Source organism: Euprymna scolopes, chromosome 16 (assembly GCF_053919585.1).
Source record: "Euprymna scolopes isolate OS-2025 chromosome 16, ASM5391958v1, whole genome shotgun sequence".
Taxonomy (NCBI): Eukaryota; Metazoa; Mollusca; class Cephalopoda; order Sepiida; family Sepiolidae; genus Euprymna; species Euprymna scolopes.
The window spans coordinates 144,873,910-144,895,960 of NC_136497.1; the positions used below are offsets into that span (position 1 = coordinate 144,873,910).

The following is a 22,051-nucleotide window of genomic DNA, read 5'->3' on the forward strand; positions in this document are numbered from 1 at the left end:
TATATATATATATATATATATATATATATATATATATGTACATATTATAATAATAAAAATATATATACATATTATTATTATAATATATATTATATTATTATTATAGTAATATATATGCATATTATAGTAAAAATATATATATTATTATAGTAATATATATATATATATATATATGTATAATATATATATATATATATATATATTATTATTATTATTATTATTTTTATAGTAAAAAAATAATCATAACAGCCCCTTTAAGAAACTCGTTTCTTATCGTTGAACACTTCAGTTGAATTAAATCGGTGAATTTAGCTCTTATGCATAGATCATCGTATAACGATTTGATCACTGTCTGCCTGACGTAAAGAACATTTAAAATTAAAATGTTTAAATTCAACGTTATTTCACACGGTTAACGGTAGCCGAACGGATACGGTCTTTGCTAATCGAGCCAGGGATGGCTCGTGTTGCCGAGTTCGAATCTGTAGACTGGTGTCAATCGTGACACCCTGCACTGAAGATTCCCGAAAGGATGAAACACTAGTGTCTGTAGGTATTTAATTATTATAGTAAATATATATATATATATATATATATATATATATATATATATATATATATATATAATGACCTCGTAGCGATTACATGTATACGACAAAGACTCATCGAAAATAACAATATAACCTTTGTTTTAATTGTAAGATAAGTTAAACATAAAAATACTTATTTCTCTTAGAAAAAAAACACTTTCGCTTATTATCTTCTTGTAAATTGAAAAGATTTCACGGAAAATACAGTTTTATAATCTATAAATATGAGAATGCGTGTGTGTATATGTGAGGACACCTCTCAACCTATATACTCCACGAATTTTTATCTACATACTTTAAATTTGGTATATAGGGTGTTCAGATATGTGGAAAGCTTTCTAATCCGTTTTCATCGGGGGGACGGGAAAAAGGGCTACGAAAGGTCCAGATTGAAAAATTGGTACTTGCGTATCATCAGACATTTATCTGTTTTTCACTGTTTCACGACTGCGCATGCGCGACTCGTTCACATGTCAGCTTCTTTATGTTATGTCCTTAAATGCCAGAAAGCTTTCTATTCTAATAGTTTCTTCCCTCGAACAGCTAGACTTTGGAATTCCCTCCTTGCTTCCTGCTTCCGTGGATGTACTGATATGCAGAAGTTTAAATGTAACATAAACAAATATCTTGTTAAATCTTTCCTAGACAAAGCCCCAAATAGTAGCCCCTTACGTCCAAGTGGCGATATCATAAACAAATATGGTCGCTACATTATATCACTACTAGTATTTTTGCAATATCCTGAAAATTAGTTGCCAGCCCTAATTTTAAATGCGATATTCGTTTTCAGCACACTTGAAAACTCCTTGAAAACAAGTTTTTAAGGTAGCTTCTGTATTAGTTTAATCATGTAAATTTTATCAAACTAAAAAAAGGAAAACAAAAAAATAAATCGCAGCAATTTTTTTTACTGGTTGTCCGACTCGAACTCAGACCTTACGATGTACATGAAAACCAGATTACTTTTACGGGGGAGGGGGGGGAATGACAAAGAAAATATCAGAAAAAGGTGAATGGAAAACAAAAAAAAAAACGTAAACGATCCAAACAAGAGACAGGAGTATACTATAAAAATAATCCTATTAAACGCTAAAGATAAAAAAAAGGAAGGAAGAAAATATCTGTGTATGAACGAATTGCTTGAAATAGCGACACGTACTTGACCTTTGCTGAAGTATTTTAATTTATATATATATATATATATATATATATATATATATTGGGTATTAATCGAAATGGTCCATATACAACAATTTAAGTGAAAGTATATATACGCGGTGACTATATATATATATGATGAAAATAATAGTATTCCCACAAAATAGAGAAATAAAAAGGAACAAATCGTATTATGTGTTCATCAACGTTTCGTCTTTATTTCGTCTATATATATATATATATATATATATATATATATATATATATATATATATACGGAGGGAGAGAGAGAGAGAGAGTGAGAGAGAGAGAGAGAGAGAGAGAGAGAAACAAATTCCGAAATTAAATGACTTCTAAAAAATAATTTAAACCACGACGTCCTTATTTTTATTCTTTAGCAGAAGTTTGGAATTGAAACCGATTTGTAACTACCCCACCCCTGACGATCCCCCCCCCCAAGTTATTATTTAAAAAAACATTCTTAACACGGAGGGCGTTTTGTAATTATTCTGTACTTTCACCTAGCAATTTAATAAAATAGAAACATATCATAAACTTAAATTTAACCTGAAAATTAGTACGGTAACATAAGTGCATATAAGGACCTAAACAAACTTAGGAATTTCATCTTATGTTTTATCCAGATGAAAAAAAACCAAAAGATTCAAGTAAAGTGAATTCCAAAGGTTATTTTTTACTTTCTTTCCAACTTAACACTCACCTTTAATTGGCGACTTTTATGGATTTTCAAGTATGCTGAAAACGAATATCACATTCAAAGTCGGGGCAGTTTTCTAGATATATTGACATTTTATCCGATGTAGGACTTAATAAATGTAAGTGACATTCGCCATTCTTAACATAGGGAGGGGGAGGTGTTTCATAACACGCATGCACACATTAGTACTAGTTCAGTTGGGAAGACACATGGCCACCAGTGAAAACACAATGGATTACATTGTATATAATCTTAATATCTAAAAAACTGCTGATCTGCCTCAAAATTTAAATGTGATATTCGTTTTCAGCATTCCCCAAAACTTTTTAAGTCGTCATTTTAAACGGTGACTATTGAGTTGGAAAGAAAGTAAAAACAAATAGCATTTAAACAATGGTGTATAATATATATATATATATATATATATATATATATATATATATATATATATATATATATATATATATATATATTTAAGTCTGGAACCATTTTACAATAAAATATTATCGTAAAAAAGGGGTTTAATTTCTTTTATTATAATCGTCCTCCTTTCCTTTTGGAAAAATAAAATGAAAGAAAATGTAAAAAAAACAAACAAACCAAAAACTAAAAAAAAAAAAAGTAAATATATCGACAAAAAACGAAATGACCTCAATTTTGAACCGTATTTTTTTCTTTCCATATTAAAACAAAAGATACAAAAAGATGAATCAATATTGTTTCTATTGTGAAAAAAATATAATTTAAAAAATAATGTAATATTTGGAAATAAGATTTTACTTACAATTTATCTTTTGTAAATGTTTTTTTTAACTTCAAGAAGAAAAACGTTTGAGTTGTTGAATTGCTGGAAAAGTTGCTAAAAGTGAAACAAAGTTAGTGAAAAAAGGTGTGACGTCAGACAATTTTGAAGCAATTTGATTGGTTGATTTATAAATAGTACTGGGGCTTTCCGTGAAATCTTTAACTTATTTGAAACCAATAAGTGGAAAATACATGTTTTCGTTCATTTAAATCAAGTTTTTTTTTTTTTAACTTTCACCCCAAACAAGTCACAGTGCCACTTTGATGTAGGGGGCTACTATAAATTGTAGGGACATTATGAAGGGAGATGACCTGCATGTTCACAAACTACATTTGAACTTCTGAATGTCAGTACATTGGGAAAGCAATTCCGGGGAAGAAACTATTGGAGGAGAAGGTTTTCTTACACCTAGGGATCTCTACTGTGTAGGGTAGGGGTGTGATTTAACTGCTTGTCGGGTTTGACGGAGGTATTTACGTCGAGGGAGTACCAGTGCTTGTAGTTACTCAGAGCATTCGCCATTAAAATACTTGTAGAACAAGCAGAGGGATGAAACATTTCGTAGATGGGACAGAGGCTGATGCTTAGATGACAGTTCAGGGCCTATTAGGTTGGCGACTCTCTTTTGAACCTTATGTAGGAGTGAGAGACTAGTAGCAGATACACCACACAAATATGACAACAATAGCTTAAGCTTAGATGACAGTTCAGGAGCTATCAGGTTGGCGATTCTCTTTTGAATCCTATCCAGGAGGGAGAAATTAGTAGCAGACGCCCCATCCCATATATATATATATATATATATATATATATATATATATATATATATATATATATATATATATATATATATATATATAAAATATATATGACGATTAAGCTACACTAAATATTCGCATAAGCCTCACGAATCCTACAGTGGATGAAACGCAGAATATTCAGTGTAGCTTAATCGCCATATATATTTTATAAATTACTAACTAGCTCTACCTACGTATTGAGCACTTTTGAAGTAAATACTTAAAGTTTACGCATAAATCTATACTTTCGTATATTAAATTTGTGTGAGTAAATGAAGTAGTTATATATATATATATATATATATATATATATATATATATATATATATATATATATATATATATATATACTAGCATGGGTGCCCGGCGTTGCCCGGGTGTTTGGAGGTGTATGCTGAGCAAAAAAAAAGGGGGTAATTTTTTAAACTTTGACCCCTATTATGACCCCTGAAAATTTATTGTTTTGGGCTCAAATCAAGTTATTAAGTTAGATCCATGTCCAATCACTTATCAAAAAGATTGCTGACTTCAATAATTATTCGACTATACAGGTTGTCCCAAAATGATCTGATATATTTGTAAGTAAAAAAATAATTAAATAAATGAAATATTTTTTATCAAAAATTATTTGAAAACCAGAAAATGCCAAGAAAAATTTTACTAAATAATAAAAATCAGCTCCTGCCCAAATGTGTTACCAGTACTCTTAGAGCTTATCTGACACTTATAAACATAGCGATACCTCATGGGAAGGTAGAGTTATTTAAGCAACGCGTCGCAACGATTTTCTTTTACGTATTTTTCTTTTATTGTCAGGTTCGAACACAAACCTTACGACGTAGATGAAACTGCACCGTTTTGTCTGAAAGAGATCGGAGGAAAAACAACAACAAAAAAAAATGTAAATACCGAATTAAAGAGGGAATTCATTTCATAAACTATACTGGTAAATAAACAATTAAATGTTTTATTTCGAAATAAAATGCCGAATTTAAATCACTTCTCCAAAATCATAAAACAGTCAAACTGTTTTTTAATAATTGGCAGAAGTTCCCATCAATTTGAGGTTAAACAGCAGCTATAAAAAAACAAAACAAAACAAACAAACAAAAAAATAAAAATAAAAACTCCGGATTAGTATCGGTGATATCGTTTCAAATACAGAAACAAACATTTTTTTTTAAATTTTTAATATGCACCGGCTATAAAGTCCGGATCACTTTTACAAATAAAAAAAAAATACACTCGTGAAAAAAAAAAAATCGATATTAATTTATTAATAAAAAAATACAATCCTAAAAATGCATGTGATGTTTTGAAATAAGGTTTTACTTACGGGTTGTCGTCTTAAATGGATTATGCCTTTGGTTCAAGATCAAAGTGTAGTATCTGTTCTTCAGATGCTAAAATTCAATTTCTTGTTCTCTGTTAGTGGAAGAGAAATCTTTCACGACTGAGACAATTTTTATTTTTTGTTCCTTTTCTCCACATTAAAAAACGACCCTGATGTCTAACTCTGTCCCGTGGGGAGGCAATGCAAATAGGTACAAGTTTGACAGGTTGAATTGCTGAAAAAAAAAATACAAGTAAAAACAGGTCAGGTAAACACGTGTGACGTCACATAATTTCGAAGCAATTTGATTGGATGATTTATAAATAGATAATGAAACTGAGTTTTTCTGTGAAATCTTTTTAACTTCCTAGATCATAATAAGCAAAAGATATGTTTTTTTAAAATTCTATTAATTAAAAAGGACTAAAATAATTTTTTAAATGTTTATGTATTTTTATCTACTCATATTTATACGATTAAAACTCATATCTTATTGTTGTCTTTATGTTATTTTTATAAGAAAATCGAAAAAATAAATCATAATGATTTTTATAGTTTGACAGTTTGAACGCGTACCCCACAATGTAGATAAAAACGCGCTTTTAGTCGAAGGGAGGCAGTGAAAAAGGGAGCATCTTTGAAGATGGCCGAAGAATAAAAACAAAGAAATGGTCCGAATTAAAGTGCGAATTGATTCTGTAAAAATACCATTAATTAAACATTGAAACAAGAAGGAAAGGGAAAATTGTATGAACGAATTTAATAAAAAGTGAGAAAGAGCTAATTGTATAAAAAATACACGTACTTGACTTTTGTTGATGTAATGTTTTTCTTTTTAATACGGATTTGAGCATTAATCGCAATAGGCGAGTTATTTAAAGGGTTCCCATTATTAAACTGAATTGAGTATGTTTTGAAATAAAATCCCGCAATTAAATCACTTATTAAAACTCATCACAAAACTATGTTGTTTTATTTGTTAATTTGAAATTTCGTATCAGTTTAAACCGCTGCAAAATAAATAAATAAATAAATAAATTAATTAATAAATAAATAAATAAATAAAAAACCTCAATATTTCTATTGGTTATATCGTTTGGAACACCTAAATACAGAATCAATTAAAAAAAGTGTATAAGCACCTGCTATAAAGTCAAGATCGATTTTACAATAAAATACACTAGTGAAAAATAGATATTTCTTATATTAATTAAAAAAAATACTAAAAATTAATGTTAATTTTAACTATATTCTTGCCACAGTTTGCTTTTGCCGAATGGTACGTTTCATGCTAATGGATTCACAGATGGCTTCGTGGCCACATTCAAATCTTCCAACAGGAGTAGTCGGGATTCCTTCGACTGATGATTTCCGAAAGGATGAAGAGTACTTCTGTCAAAGTCAAGCAACCCTCCTCCGTTTCGCAATCAGGGGATATCATGAAAAACAGATTACTGGCGTAATGGGAAGGCAATTAGAATAATTCTGTTCATGGTTTCATATTCATAATAATAATTAGAGTCATAACAATAAATAATATAAATTAGAGTCATACCAATAATTAATATAAATTAGAGTCATAACAATAAAAAATATAAATTAGAGTCATAACAATAAATAATATAAATTAGAGTCATAACAGTAAATAATATAAATTAGAGTCATAACAGTAAATAATATAAATTAGAGTCATAACAATAAATAATATAAATTAGAGTCATACCAATAAATAATATAAATTAGAGTCATAACAATAATTAATATAAATTAGAGTCATACCAATACATATTATAAATTAGAGTAATAACAATAAATAATACAAATTAGAGTACTAACAATAAATATTAAAAATTAGAGTCATAACAATGAATAATATAAATTAGAGTCATACCAATACATATTATAAATTAGAGTAATAACAATAAATAATATAAATTAGAGTACTAACAATAAATATTAAAAATTAGAGTCATAACAATGAATAATATAAATTAGAGTCATAACAATAATTAATATAAATTAGAGTCATACCAATACATATTATAAATTAGAGTAATAACAATAAATAATATAAATTAGAGTCATACCAATAAATATTAAAAATTAGAGTCATAACAATGAATAATATAAATTAGAGTCATAACAATAAATAATATAAATTAGAGTCATACCAATACATATTATAAATTAGAGTAATAACAATAAATAATATAAATTAGAGTACTAACAATAAATATTAAAAATTAGAGTCATAACAATGAATAATATAAATTAGAGTCATACCAATACATATTATAAATTAGAGTAATAACAATAAATAATATAAATTAGAGTACTAACAATAAATATTAAAAATTAGAGTCATAACAATGAATAATATAAATTAGAGTCATAACAATAATTAATATAAATTAGAGTCATACCAATACATATTATAAATTAGAGTAATAACAATAAATAATATAAATTAGAGTCATACCAATAAATATTAAAAATTAGAGTCATAACAATGAATAATATAAATTAGAGTCATAACAATAAATAATATAAATTAGAGTCATACCAATACATATTATAAATTAGAGTAATAACAATAAATAATATAAATTAGAGTACTAACAATAAATATTAAAAATTACAGTAATAACAATAAATAATATAAATTAGAGTCATACCAATAATTAATATAAATTAGAGTCATACAAATAAATATAAATTAGAGTCATAAGAATAAATAATATAAATTAGAGTCATAAGAATAAATAATATAAATTAGAGTCATAAGAATTACTAATATAAATTAGAGTCATAACAATAAATAATATAAATTAGAGTCATAACAATAAATAATATAAATTAGAGTCATAACAATAAATAATATAAATTAGAGTCATAACAATAATTAATATAAATTAGAGTCATACCAATAAATATGAATTAGAGTCATAACAATGAATAATACAAATTAGAGTAATACCAATAATTAATATAAATTAGAGTCATACCAATAAATAATATAAATTAGAGTCATAACAATAAATAATATAAATTAGAGTCATTCCAATAATTAATATAAATTAGAGTCATAACAATAATTAATATAAATTAGAGTCATACCAATAAATATTATAAATTAGAGTAATAACAATAAATAATATAAATTAGAATCATAAAAATAAATAATATTAATTAGAGTCATAACAATAAATATTAAAAATTAGAGTCATAACAATGAATAATATAAATTAGAGTCATAACAATAAATAATATAAATTAGAGTCATACCAATACATATTATAAATTAGAGTAATAACAATAAATAATATAAATTAGAGTCATAACAATAAATATTAAAAATTAGAGTCATAACAATAAATAATATAAATTAGAGTCATACCAATACATATTATAAATTAGAGTAATAACAATAAATAATATAAATTAGAGTCATACCAATAAATATTATAAATTAGAGTCATAACAATGAATAATATAAATTAGAGTCATACCAATACATATTATAAATTAGAGTAATAACAATAAATAATATAAATTAGAGTCATACCAATAAATATTATAAATTAGAGTCATACCAATAAATAATATAAATTAGAGTCATAACAATAAATAATATAAATTAGAGTCATACCAATAATTAATATAAATTAGAGTCATAACAATAATTAATATAAATTAGAGTCATACCAATAAATATTAAAAATTAGAGTCATAACAATAAATAATATAAATTAGAGTCATACCAATAATTAATATAAATTAGAGTCATAACAATAAATAATATAAATTAGAGTCATAACAATAAAAAATATAAATTAGAGTCATAACAATAAATAATATAAATTAGAGTCATAACAGTAAATAATATAAATTAGACTCATAACAATAAATAATATAAATTAGAGTCATAACAATAAATATTAAAAATTAGAGTCATAACAATGAATAATATAAATTAGAGTCATAACAATAAATAATATAAATTAGAGTCATACCAATACATATTATAAATTAGAGTAATAACAATAAATAATATAAATTAGAGTCATAACAATAAATATTAAAAATTAGAGTCATAACAATAAATAATATAAATTAGAGTCATACCAATACATATTATAAATTAGAGTAATAACAATAAATAATATAAATTAGAGTCATATCAATAAATATTATAAATTAGAGTCATAACAATAAATAATATAAATTAGAGTAATACAAATAAATATAAATTAGAGTCATAACAATAAATAATATAAATTAGAGTCATAAGAATAAATAATATAAATTAGAGTCATAAGAATAAATAATATAAATTAGAGTCATACCAATAAATAATATAAATTAGAGTCATAACAATAAATAATATAAATTAGAGTCATAACAATAAATAATAAAAATTAGAGTCATACAAATAAATATAAATTAGAGTCATAACAATAAATAATATAAATTAGAGTCATAAGAATAAATAATATAAATTAGAGTCATAACAATAAATAATATAAATTAGAGTCATAACAATAAATAATATAAATTAGAGTCATAACAATAATTAATATAAATTAGAGTCATACCAATAAATATAAATTAGTGTCATAAGAATAAATAATATAAATTAGAGTCATACCAATAATTAATATAAATTAGAGTCATAACAATAAATAATATAAATTAGAGTTATAACAATAATACATATAAATTAGAGTCATACCAATAATTAATATAAATTAGAGTCATAACAATAATTAATATAAATTAGAGTCATACCAATAAATATTATAAATTAGAGTCATAACAATAAATAATATAAATTAGAGTCATAAAAATAAATAATATTAATTAGAGTCATAACAATGAATAATATAAATTAGAGTCATAACAATAAATAATATAAATTAGAGTCATACCAATAAATATTAAAAATTAGAGTCATAACAATAAATAATATAAATTAGAGTCATACCAATACATATTATAAATTAGAGTAATAACAATAAATAATATAAATTAGAGTCATACCAATAAATATTATAAATTAGAGTCATAACAATAAATAATATAAATTAGAGTCATAACAATAAATAATATAAATTAGAGTAATAACAATAAATAATATAAATTAGAGTCATACCAATAAATAATAAAAATTAGAGTCATAACAATAAATAATATAAATTAGAGTCATAACAATAAATAATATAAATTAGAGTCATAACAATAAATAATATGAATTAGAGTCATAACAATAAATAATATAAATTAGAGTCATAACAAAAAATAATAAAAATTAGTGTCAGAACAATAAATAATATGAATTAGTCATAACAATAAATAATATAAATTAGAGTCATAACAATAATTAATATAAATTAGAGTCATAACAATAAATAATCTAAATTAGAGTCATACCAATAAATATTAATTAGAGACATAACAAGATTAATATAAATTAGAGTCATAACAATAATTAATATAAATAAGAGTCATACCAATAAATATTAATTAGAGACATAACAAAAATAATATAAATTAGAGTCATAGCAATAATTAATATAAATTAGAGTCATAACAATAAATAATATAAATTAGAGTCATAACAATAAATATTATTAATTGTGGGTCATAACAATAAATATTATAAATTAGAGTCATAACAATAAATAATATAAATTAGAGTCATACCAATAATTGATATAAATTAGAGTCATAACAATAAATAATATAAATTAGAGTCATAACAATAAATATTATTAATTGTGGGTCATAACAATAAATATTATAAATTAGAGTCATAACAATAAATAATATTAATTAGAGTCATAACAATAATTAATATAAATTAGAGTCATAACAATAAATAATATAAATTAGAGTCTTAACAATAAATAATATAAATTAGAGTCATAAAATTAATAAATATAAATTAGCGTCATACCAATAAATAATATAAATTAGAGTCATAATAATAATTAATATAAATTAGAGTCATAACAATAAATAATATAAATTAGAGTCATAATAATAATTAATATAAATTAGAGTCATACCAATAAATAATATAAATTAGAGTCATAATAATAATTAATATAAATTAGAGTCATAACAATAATTAATATAAATTAGAGTCATAATAATAATTAATATAAATTAGAGTCATACCAATAAATAATATAAATTAGAGTCATAATAATAATTAATATAAATTAGAGTCATACCAATAAATAATATAAATTAGAGTCATAATAATAATTAATATAAATTAGAGTCATAACAATAAATAATATAAATTAGAGTCATAATAATAATTAATATAAATTAGAGTCATAACAATAATTAATATAAATTAGAGTCATAATAATAATTAATATAAATTAGAGTCATACCAATAAATAATATAAATTAGAGTCATAATAATAATTAATATAAATTAGAGTCATACCAATAAATAATATAAATTAGAGTCATAATAATAATTAATATAAATTAGAGTCATAACAATAAATAATATAAATTAGAGTCATAATAATAATTAATATAAATTAGAGTCATAACAATAAATAATATAAATTAGAGTCATAATAATAATTAATATAAATTAGAGTCATACCAATAAATAATATAAATTAGAGTCATAATAATAATTAATATAAATTAGAGTCATAACAATAATTAATATAAATTAGAGTCATACCAATAAATAATATAAATTAGAGTCATACCAATAAATAATATAAATTAGAGTCATAATAATAATTAATATAAATTAGAGTCATACCAATAAATAATATAAATTAGAGTCATAATAATAATTAATATAAATTAGAGTCATAACAATAAATAATATAAATTAGAGTCATAATAATAATTAATATAAATTAGAGTCATAACAATAAATAATATAAATTAGAGTCATAATAATAATTAATATAAATTAGAGTCATAACAATAATTAATATAAATTAGAGTCATAACAATAAATAATATAAATTAGAGTCATAATAATAATTAATATAAATTAGAGTCATACCAATAAATAATATAAATTAGAGTCATAATAATAATTAATATAAATTAGAGTCATACCAATAATTAATATAAATTAGAGTCATAATAATAATTAATATAAATTAGAGTCATACCAATAAATAATATAAATTAGAGTCATAATAATAATTAATATAAATTAGAGTCATAACAATAAATAATATAAATTAGAGTCATAATAATAATTAATATAAATTAGAGTCATAACAATAAATAATATAAATTAGAGTCATAATAATAATTAATATAAATTAGAGTCATACCAATAAATAATATAAATTAGAGTCATAATAATAATTAATATAAATTAGAGTCATAACAATAATTAATATAAATTAGAGTCATACCAATAAATAATATAAATTAGAGTCATACCAATAAATAATATAAATTAGAGTCATAATAATAATTAATATAAATTAGAGTCATACCAATAAATAATATAAATTAGAGTCATAATAATAATTAATATAAATTAGAGTCATAACAATAAATAATATAAATTAGAGTCATAATAATAATTAATATAAATTAGAGTCATAACAATAAATAATATAAATTAGAGTCATAATAATAATTAATATAAATTAGAGTCATAACAATAATTAATATAAATTAGAGTCATAACAATAAATAATATAAATTAGAGTCATAATAATAATTAATATAAATTAGAGTCATACCAATAAATAATATAAATTAGAGTCATAATAATAATTAATATAAATTAGAGTCATACCAATAATTAATATAAATTAGAGTCATAATAATAATTAATATAAATTAGAGTCATACCAATAAATAATATAAATTAGAGTCATAACAATAAATAATATAAATTAGAGTCATAATAATAATTAATATAAATTAGAGTCATACCAATAAATAATATAAATTAGAGTCATAATAATAATTAATATAAATTAGAGTCATAACAATAATTAATATAAATTAGAGTCATAACAATAAATAATATAAATTGGAGTCATAACAATAAATAATATAAATTAGAGTCATAGTTTTTTATATACGTTTTTTTTTAACATGGTTTTCTTAAATACGGATTTTTTAAATATGTTTTTTTATATAGAGTCTTTTTAATACGGAGTTATTTTGAATATGGATTTTTTTTTAATATGGATTTTTTTTGCTATGGATTTTTTTAATATGGATTCTTTTCAATACGGATTTTTTTTAAATATGAATTTTTTGAATGCAGATTTCTTTTAATACGGATTTTTTAAAATAAAGATTTGGGAGTTAATCAGAATATTATTAAAGAGTCAACATGCTACAATCGAAGAAAGACTTGTCCTGCCTTGATAGGGTTCAAAATAGACTTCGGGGCCTGGTGGGAGATGTCCTTTTCTCTTCGCTGCAACCTCTGTCTCACAGAAGAGATGTTGTGAGTTTGTCTCTGCTTTATCGTTATTTTCATGGAAAGTGTTCGACTGAGCTTCAATCTATGGTCCTCCCTCGCCAAACTTTCACAAGAAACACTAGACTAGCTGAAAACATTATCAATAATTTTCCCCACTCTTTATCTGTGCCTAAACCTAAACATAGATTCCATGATCAAAGCTTCTTCCTTAGAACTGCACGCCTGTGGAATTGTCTTCCGTTTTCCTGCTTTCCAGCTGTCTATAATATGGTTGTCTTCAAGTCCAACGTAAACAAGTTCTTGATGAGCCGTTCCACTTAAGTTAACAAATTTACCGAACTTCCATTACTATCGATTACTATATTGTCCTTTTGACTACTCTACACTCTTTAACCCTTATCCTTGAGTGGCCTATCGGCCTTGATAAGTGGTGACGTCTATGTAAAAAAAAAAAGTGAATATGTTGTCTTGAAATATAAATTAGATATGGAATCACTTCTAATATTTATTAAATAGCCACCCCCTTTTTTTAATAGGAAAAATATTTGGGTTAAAACCCTGCTAAAAAAACAACAACAAAATAAACGAAAAAATCGAATGATGTCGTTGTGAATACATAATTGCAGAAAAAAAAACATTTTGTATACACATGCTATAAATTTCAGGACCATTTTACAATAAATCAATATTGCTTATAAAAATACAAAATAAAATTCTAACAATTAATGTGATATTTTGAAATGAAATTATACTTACATTTTATCGTCTTTAATAATTTTTTATAAACTTCAAGAAGAAACACGTTTGGCTGGTTGAATTGCTGAAATAAAATGATAAAAGTAAAAACAGTTTTAGTAAAAATGTGTGACGTCACATAACTTTGAAGCAATTTGATTGGATGATTTATAAACAGATAATGAAACTGTGGGTTTCTGCGAAAGATATTTAACTTCCCTGTAAACAACAAACGAAAATACGGTTTATTAAAGTTCAATTCAAATAAAGACAGACAAAAATGAAATATTTTTCGTTCTTACATATTTTTAAACGCTTAATGTATCGATCTATATCTATCTAAATTAAACAATTAATAATTTTGTTTTGAAACAAAATTCCGAAATTAAACCACTTCTTAAAATTCATTAAATAGCCACGCCCGTTTTAATTAATTGGAAAGAATGTATAATTATTTTGAGCTTAAACTTTCTCGATATATATATATATATATATATATATATATATATATATATATATATATATATATATATATATATTACAAATAAAAATAAATAAATAAAAAAATACAGTTCGTATTACTATCGGTGATATCAATTAAAAAAAAAAATAAGATACACTAGTGAATATCGATATTGCTTGTATTAAGGAAAAAAAACTTCTAACAATTAATGTTATATTTTGAAATAAAATTTTACTTACATTTTATCGTCCTTAATAGATTATTATAAACTTGTAGAAGAAACAAGGTTGGCTGCTGGAATTGCTGAAATAAAATGATAAAAGTAAAACAAGTTTAGTAAAAATGTGTGACGTCACATAACTTTGAAGCAATTTCATTGGATGATTTATAAATAGATAATGAAACTGGGTTTTTCTGCGAAATATATTTAACTTCCCTGTAAGCAATAAACGAAAATACTGTTTATTAAAGTTCAATTCAAATAAAGACAGACAAAAATGAAATATTTTTGTTCTTACGTATTTTTAAATGCTTAATTTATCGATCTATATCTATCTAAATTAAACAATCAATAATTTTGTTTTGAAACAAAATTCCGACATTAAACCACTTCTTAAAATTCATTAAATAGCCACGCCTGTTTTTTTATTAATTGGAAGAATGTATAATCATTTTGAGCTTAAACTTTCGCAAATAAATAAATAAATAAATAAATAAATAAAAATAAAAAAATAAATAAAAAATAAAAATAAATAAAAATAAAAAATAAACTTCGTATTACTATCGGTGATATAAAAAACATAAGATACACTAGTGAATATCGATATTGCTTATACAGGGTGACCCCCCCCCCAAAAAAAAAAGAGGACATTAAATTGTTCCTATTTACACGGGACAGAGTTAGACACCAGGGTCGTTTTTTAATGTGGAGAAAAGGAACAAAAATAAAAATTGTCTCAGTCGTTAAGGATTTCTCCTCCTCTGACAGAGAACAAGACATTGAATTTTAGCATTTGAAGATCAGATTGTATTTATTTGCTTCCCCACTGAGCAAATTAGGCACAAGGCTGTTTTTTAATGTGGAGATAGGGGGAGGGAAAGGGGGGACCAGCTCCCGAGAGGTGGGAAATGGGAGCTGGATTAGAAACTGTTGGTATGAAGGGTTGCCCCTTCAGTGACCAAGGTCAGATATGTGGGGTTACCCCCACATGTGGTCTTTGCTAGTCATAGCTGGTCTTTGCTAGTCATAGCTTGCAGCATCTGTCGGAACAGATGGTATTTATTTGCTCCCCCACAAAGCAAATTAGGCACAAGGCCGATTTTTAATGTGAGGAGTGAAGGGAGGGGGAAGGGAAAAAGGGGATCAGCTCCCGAGAGGTGGGAAATGGTAGCTGGTTAAAGGTCAGGCATGTGGGGTTGCCCCCACATCTGGTCTTTGCTAGTCATAGCTAGTTATAGCTAGTCATAGCTTGCAGTATCTGCCGGAACAGATGGTATTTATTTGCTCCCCCACCGAGCAAATTAGGCACAAGGCCAATTTTTAATGTGAGGAGTGAAGGGAGGGGGAAGGGAAAAAGGGGACCAGCTCCCGAGAGGTGGGAAATGGGAGCTGATTAAAGGTCAGGTATGTGGGGTTGCCCCCACATCTGGTCTTTGCTTGCAGTATCTGCCGGAACAGATACTACACTTTGATCTTGTCTCGAAGGCCAACGACATTCAATTGTTTTTCTGAGCATTTTACAGTCAACGGAGAAAAAAAGGCCAAAGACCCTAGTGTTTTGATATGATGTTTTGTTTGTTTTGGTATGTCGGTAATGTTTTAGTTTTGGAGTTTAAGGAACTTGTGGGGGAGGGTCTGGGAAGTTCATTTCTGGTGTGGCTTAGGGCATAGGGAAACATGGAGGGGGAAGGGGAATATGTGGGTGAAGGAGGAGGGGGTTACTTTATAATTCGAGTCTTAATGTTATGCATGTGTATGAGCGCATCCATGCTTGCACACACATACTCAATTTTAGCACCTTAAGGAAAATTTGACGTAAGCGGTAGCGGCGCGGGTGTCTATGCATGTATGCGCACATATGTGCATATATTTGCACGCCAGAGCGGAGATGTATGTGTACATGTGAACGTTTCTTTAAGTATATATGTGTGTACGTGCGCAGATGTGTGCTCGCGCGTGCGCCACTAGTTAACCCTCTCCAAACAATTAACAACAAATAAAAACCAAATAAATAAACAGAATCATAGCCCCCCCCCGCCTCCGAACGTAAGCGAACACCCAACAGGTCAAGAAATACTTATCAAGAAATCATCTCACCAACGAGACGCCAAAAACTTTAACATTAAGACTCGAATTTTAAAGTACCCCCCTCTTCCTACCCCCACATCATCGAGAAATTGCATCGATAACGGACAACGTCAAACCCGAATTGGGTTTCGATGTACTGCATCTAATCAGTGACGTGCTCGGACATAGGCGCAAACCCGGGTCGTCGCACATATGAAGCGTGCAGTACTGGCGATCCAACCATACCGTCCACGGTGCAATCTATTGGCCATGCCTCGATTTTAATTTATATTTCTGCATCTAATTCCATTGTACGATGTGACAAGTAACGCGTCTGTTACAACTAAGGTACTGCAAGTATGCAGGCCGACGATATCACATCTACACATCTATGCCGGAGCACGTCACTGGTGAGATGCAGGACATCGAAACCCAATTCGGGTCTGGCGTTGTCCGTTGTCGATGCAATTGCTCGATTCCATTTAATTCTAGGTTCTAACTTTATTACGAAAAAAGTGTATGTGAACGGGTATTTATATATATCTATCTCCCCTTAATGTTAAATATATATATATATATATATATATATATATATATATATATATATATATGTATATATATATATAAAAGTAAACGTGTCTGTGTGTGTTTCTCTGTGTGTTTCTCTGTGTGTACATTTCCCAATTTTAAGTCTACAGATTCGAAATTTGATATACAGGGTACTGAGATTTGGGAAAATCTTTGTGATCGGTTTTTGGCCAGAAATTTGGCTGTTAAGGGGTCAAAGTTCAACGATTTGACCTTTGAGAACTCTACCAGACTCCTCCGACAATTTGGGCTCTAAACACTTGAAATTTTAGATATAGGTTACTTGGACATGGATCTAACTTAATAACTTGATTTAGGCCCAAAACAATAAATGTTAAGGGGTCATAATAGGGGTCAAATTAAAAAAAAATGGACGCCTTTCTTTTAGCTCAAAATACACCTCCAAATACCCGGGCAAGCAGGGCTGAATGCTAGTATACGCACACACACACACACACACACACACACACACACACACACACACACACACACACACACACACACACACATACACACACACATACACACACACGTATGTACACACACACACACACACACACACACACACACATACATATATATATATATATATATATATATATATATATATATATATATATATAAAGTTTGAAAACCCACTTAAGCGCCTCCCTTTTGCAAGGTCATGGAAAAAAGATGACTGATGCAAAATTCCGTTCATGGTTTCATATTTCGTTATGCTTGGCAGAACAATTGCCCAATACGGGCACTGCACGGACAGAAAAAAAACAAAAAAACAAACTACACGCTAGTGTTTGTGGATCTGCAAAGAAAAATGTTTCAAAACATCAAACATTTTTAGAAAACAGCGTTAATGGGGTCGTAGTTGATGAGCAACAACGAATTCATTAATGTCTCGTGGAAGAGCGATAGGTAGAGAGTCATAGCCGTATTCCCTGAACCAATATACGGACTTTGCTTGCATAAATTATTTTTATACAATTTTTGTAAGAAGATTTTTAAAAGCAAAATAGAATATTATTTTAGCGATTAACATGCTACAGTTGTTTTTACAAAAATCTGATATAAAACCACTTCTTAAAATTTATTAAACAGCCACGCCCTTTTATTATAATTTGGCAGAATTTAAGGGTTAACCCCCCAAAAAACAAAATAAAAAAATAAAATAAAAAAATAAAATAAAAAAATAAAATAAAAAAAATAAAATGAAAAAAAACCTCGGGTTTAGTATCGGTGATAACGTTATGGATACATAATTACAGAAAAGGACATTTTTTTACAGGGTTATTCAAGAATCAAGAGACTTTATTCAAAAATATAAAGACTTTATTCAAAAATCAAAAGACTTTATTAAAAAATATAAAGACTTTTTCAGATATAAAAAGAAATTATTTTTAAATTTTACCCTTAATGGTAGAATCAAATCAAGGTATGGAGAACAATATGAACTCGGATGGTTCTGCTAACAAGAAACCCAGAGTAATGATGAATGAATCTCTTTTTGAGTTAATAAAAAGGCTTGTTGGGCAAAATGTTCCTGCAACGGAAATTATGCAGATGACAGGACAGAGCAAGTCTACTGTGTATAAAACAGTTTCAAAGATAAGAGAAAATCCAGATTCCTCTTATTCTGAGAATTATAGAAAATCAGGGCGACCTACAACACAGCATCCTGACTTGGTAAACAAGGTTAAAAATATTATTAATGAAGAGCAGTCGTTAACTCAAAAAGGGATTCAAACAAAGTTTGAAGAAAAATTTGGATTTACCCCGAATCAAACCTCCGTTTGCAGACTTTTGAAGGAAGCGGGGCTAACAAGAAAAAGGCTGAAGAGGAAGGCAGCTGTCGTTAACACGAATAATCACCGTGAAAAAATGAGAGAATACGCCAGGGCTTTTGTGGGATATTGAAACCGCGAAGTTTTGTTTCTGGATGAAACAGGCTTTAATTTGCACACATCCAAAAATTATGGATATTCGCAAATTGGTGTAAGCCCAGTTACTTATGTGCCCCCTTCTACAGGACAAAACCTATCAGCCTGCTGTATTATTTCACAGTTCAGCTTATCCTATTACAAACTGATTGATGGATCGTTTAATGGGGAGAGGTTTCTTGAGTTTCTCGTCGGGGCTGTTAATGAGGGTGTTTTAAGGAGAAATGTAGTCTTAGTAATGGATAACGCCCCAATCCACAAGACAATTGTTGTTAAAGAGTTTTTAGAATCTCACCAGATTGAAGTTGTATATCTTCCCCCCTACAGCCCCGACCTTAACCCTATAGAAAATGTTTTTAGTATGGTTAAGTCTAGATACTCGGCCATAAGACCTCGTGCTGTTACTAAGGAAGAATTAAAAATTAATGTTGGTAATGTTTTGGAAAACTTAAATGGGGAGGATGTGCAAATTTTTGAAAATCTCATAAGAAAAATGTGGGACCTAATCTACCAAGTAATAACAGGTGTTGAATAAATGAAATTATGAAGTCTCTTGATTTTTTAATAAAGTCTCTTGGTTTTTGAATAGAGTCTTTATATTTTTGAATAAAGTCTTTATATTTTTGAATAAAGTCTCTTGGTTTTTGAATAAAGTCTCTTGATTTTTGAATAACCCTGTATATATATATATATATATATATATATATATATATATATATAAAGAAATAGCTCAAAAATCTGCGCGTAGGAAGCAAATTTTCTTGCCAACTCGCACTTAAGGTTTGTGTTGGGATTAACGAAAACTATTTTTCACTCGAAAATAAAAACGTAGGATCGTAAAATTAGATTTAAAAAAATTTAAAGAAGACAATCAAAGAAATAAATAGCAACGATATTTTATGATTGTCCGGTTCAAACACAGACCGAACGACGGAGATGAAAACGCCCTTTTTATCTGAAACAGGCCGAAGGTAAAACAAAAAAAAATGTAAATGGTCAAAATTGAAGAAGAAATTCATCCTTTAAAATATACTGTTAAATTAAACAATTAAATATTTTGTTTGGAAATAAAATTCTGAAATTAAATCACTTTTTAAAATTTGTTAAATAGCATAACATAGCCAGTCTTTATTGATTAGAAAACATTATAATCATTTTGAGGTTAAACCTCCACAAAAATAAATAAATAAATAAATAAACTTCGTATTACTATCGGTTACATCAGTTTAAAAAAAATGATATAAATTAGTGAAAAATCGATATTGCTTATACAGGGTGACCCAAAAAAATGTGCCCCAACTCTAATTATGTCCCGTTTCTTAGTGTTTTGTCCGAATGAAATGAAACTTTGGTCATAACTAGTTTATTTTATTCAAGACATCACATCAAAACACTAGCGCCTTTGGCCTTTTTTTCACCGTTCTACAGCATATGTTCTAGATGGCCTCCATTTAGCGTTTTTTTTTTGGGGGGGGTGTCACCCTGTATAAGACTATCCTATGTTCTAGATATACTTTCTATGTTTTTCGTTTTTATTTGGGTCACCCTGTATTAATAAAAACATAAAATGTAAAAATTAAAATTAAAGTGATATTTTAAAATAGAATTTTACTTACATTTTATCGTCTTTAATATTTAAAGTTAGAAACTTGTAGAAGAAACACGTTTGGCTGGTTGAATTGCTGAATATAAATGATAAAAGTAAGGAAAGTTTATAAAAATGTGTGACGTTTCATAAATTGGAAGCAATTTGATTGGATGATTTATAAATACATAATGAAACTTGATTTTTCTACGAAATCTTTTTCACTTCCTAGAAAACAATTAGCGAAAATATAATTTATTTAAATTTTAATTTAAGTGAAAAATGATTAAATTATTTTTTTTATTCTTAAATATTTTTTTAATACATTAATTAACTATCTATATCTATCTGTACTATTATATCTCATCTGATATTGTTACCTTTAATACGTTTTCTATGATTTCTCTCTTTATTTCTATTATATAAAAAAAGAACTTCGTCTGTTTGTTAGTTCATTTCTTATAAACTCACACATATGGCTGGGATGATTTCTTTTAAAAATTCCACCACAGAAGCCGACAATATTAGTTACACGAATTAGATGTTTTCCCGAAACGATAGCTGTGTTGTTTTCCTGACATAATGTTATTTGTTTACTTAAAATTTGTT

At 26.6% G+C, this 22,051-nt stretch overlaps 1 protein-coding gene across 3 annotated transcripts in view; it reads right to left on the reverse strand.

The window, feature by feature from the left end:
- Window positions 1–21,570, reverse strand: part of LOC145296147 (uncharacterized) — a 28,712-nt gene extending 7,142 nt beyond the window's left edge. The window contains exons 1-5 of one of the 3 annotated variants that reach the window (XM_080142343.1): window positions 21,474–21,570; window positions 15,288–15,351; window positions 14,607–14,670; window positions 5,408–5,639; window positions 3,251–3,325 (exon numbers count right to left, since the gene is read on the reverse strand). The gene's annotated coding sequence lies outside the window, so the exon portion shown is untranslated. Of the gene's footprint in view, window positions 1–3,250; window positions 3,326–5,407; window positions 5,640–14,606; window positions 14,671–15,287; window positions 15,352–21,473 lie in introns of those variants that run through there. The other 2 variants (XM_080142344.1, XM_080142345.1) reach the window with 2 other exon arrangements.
- Between the last annotated feature and the right edge of the window lie 481 nt (window positions 21,571–22,051).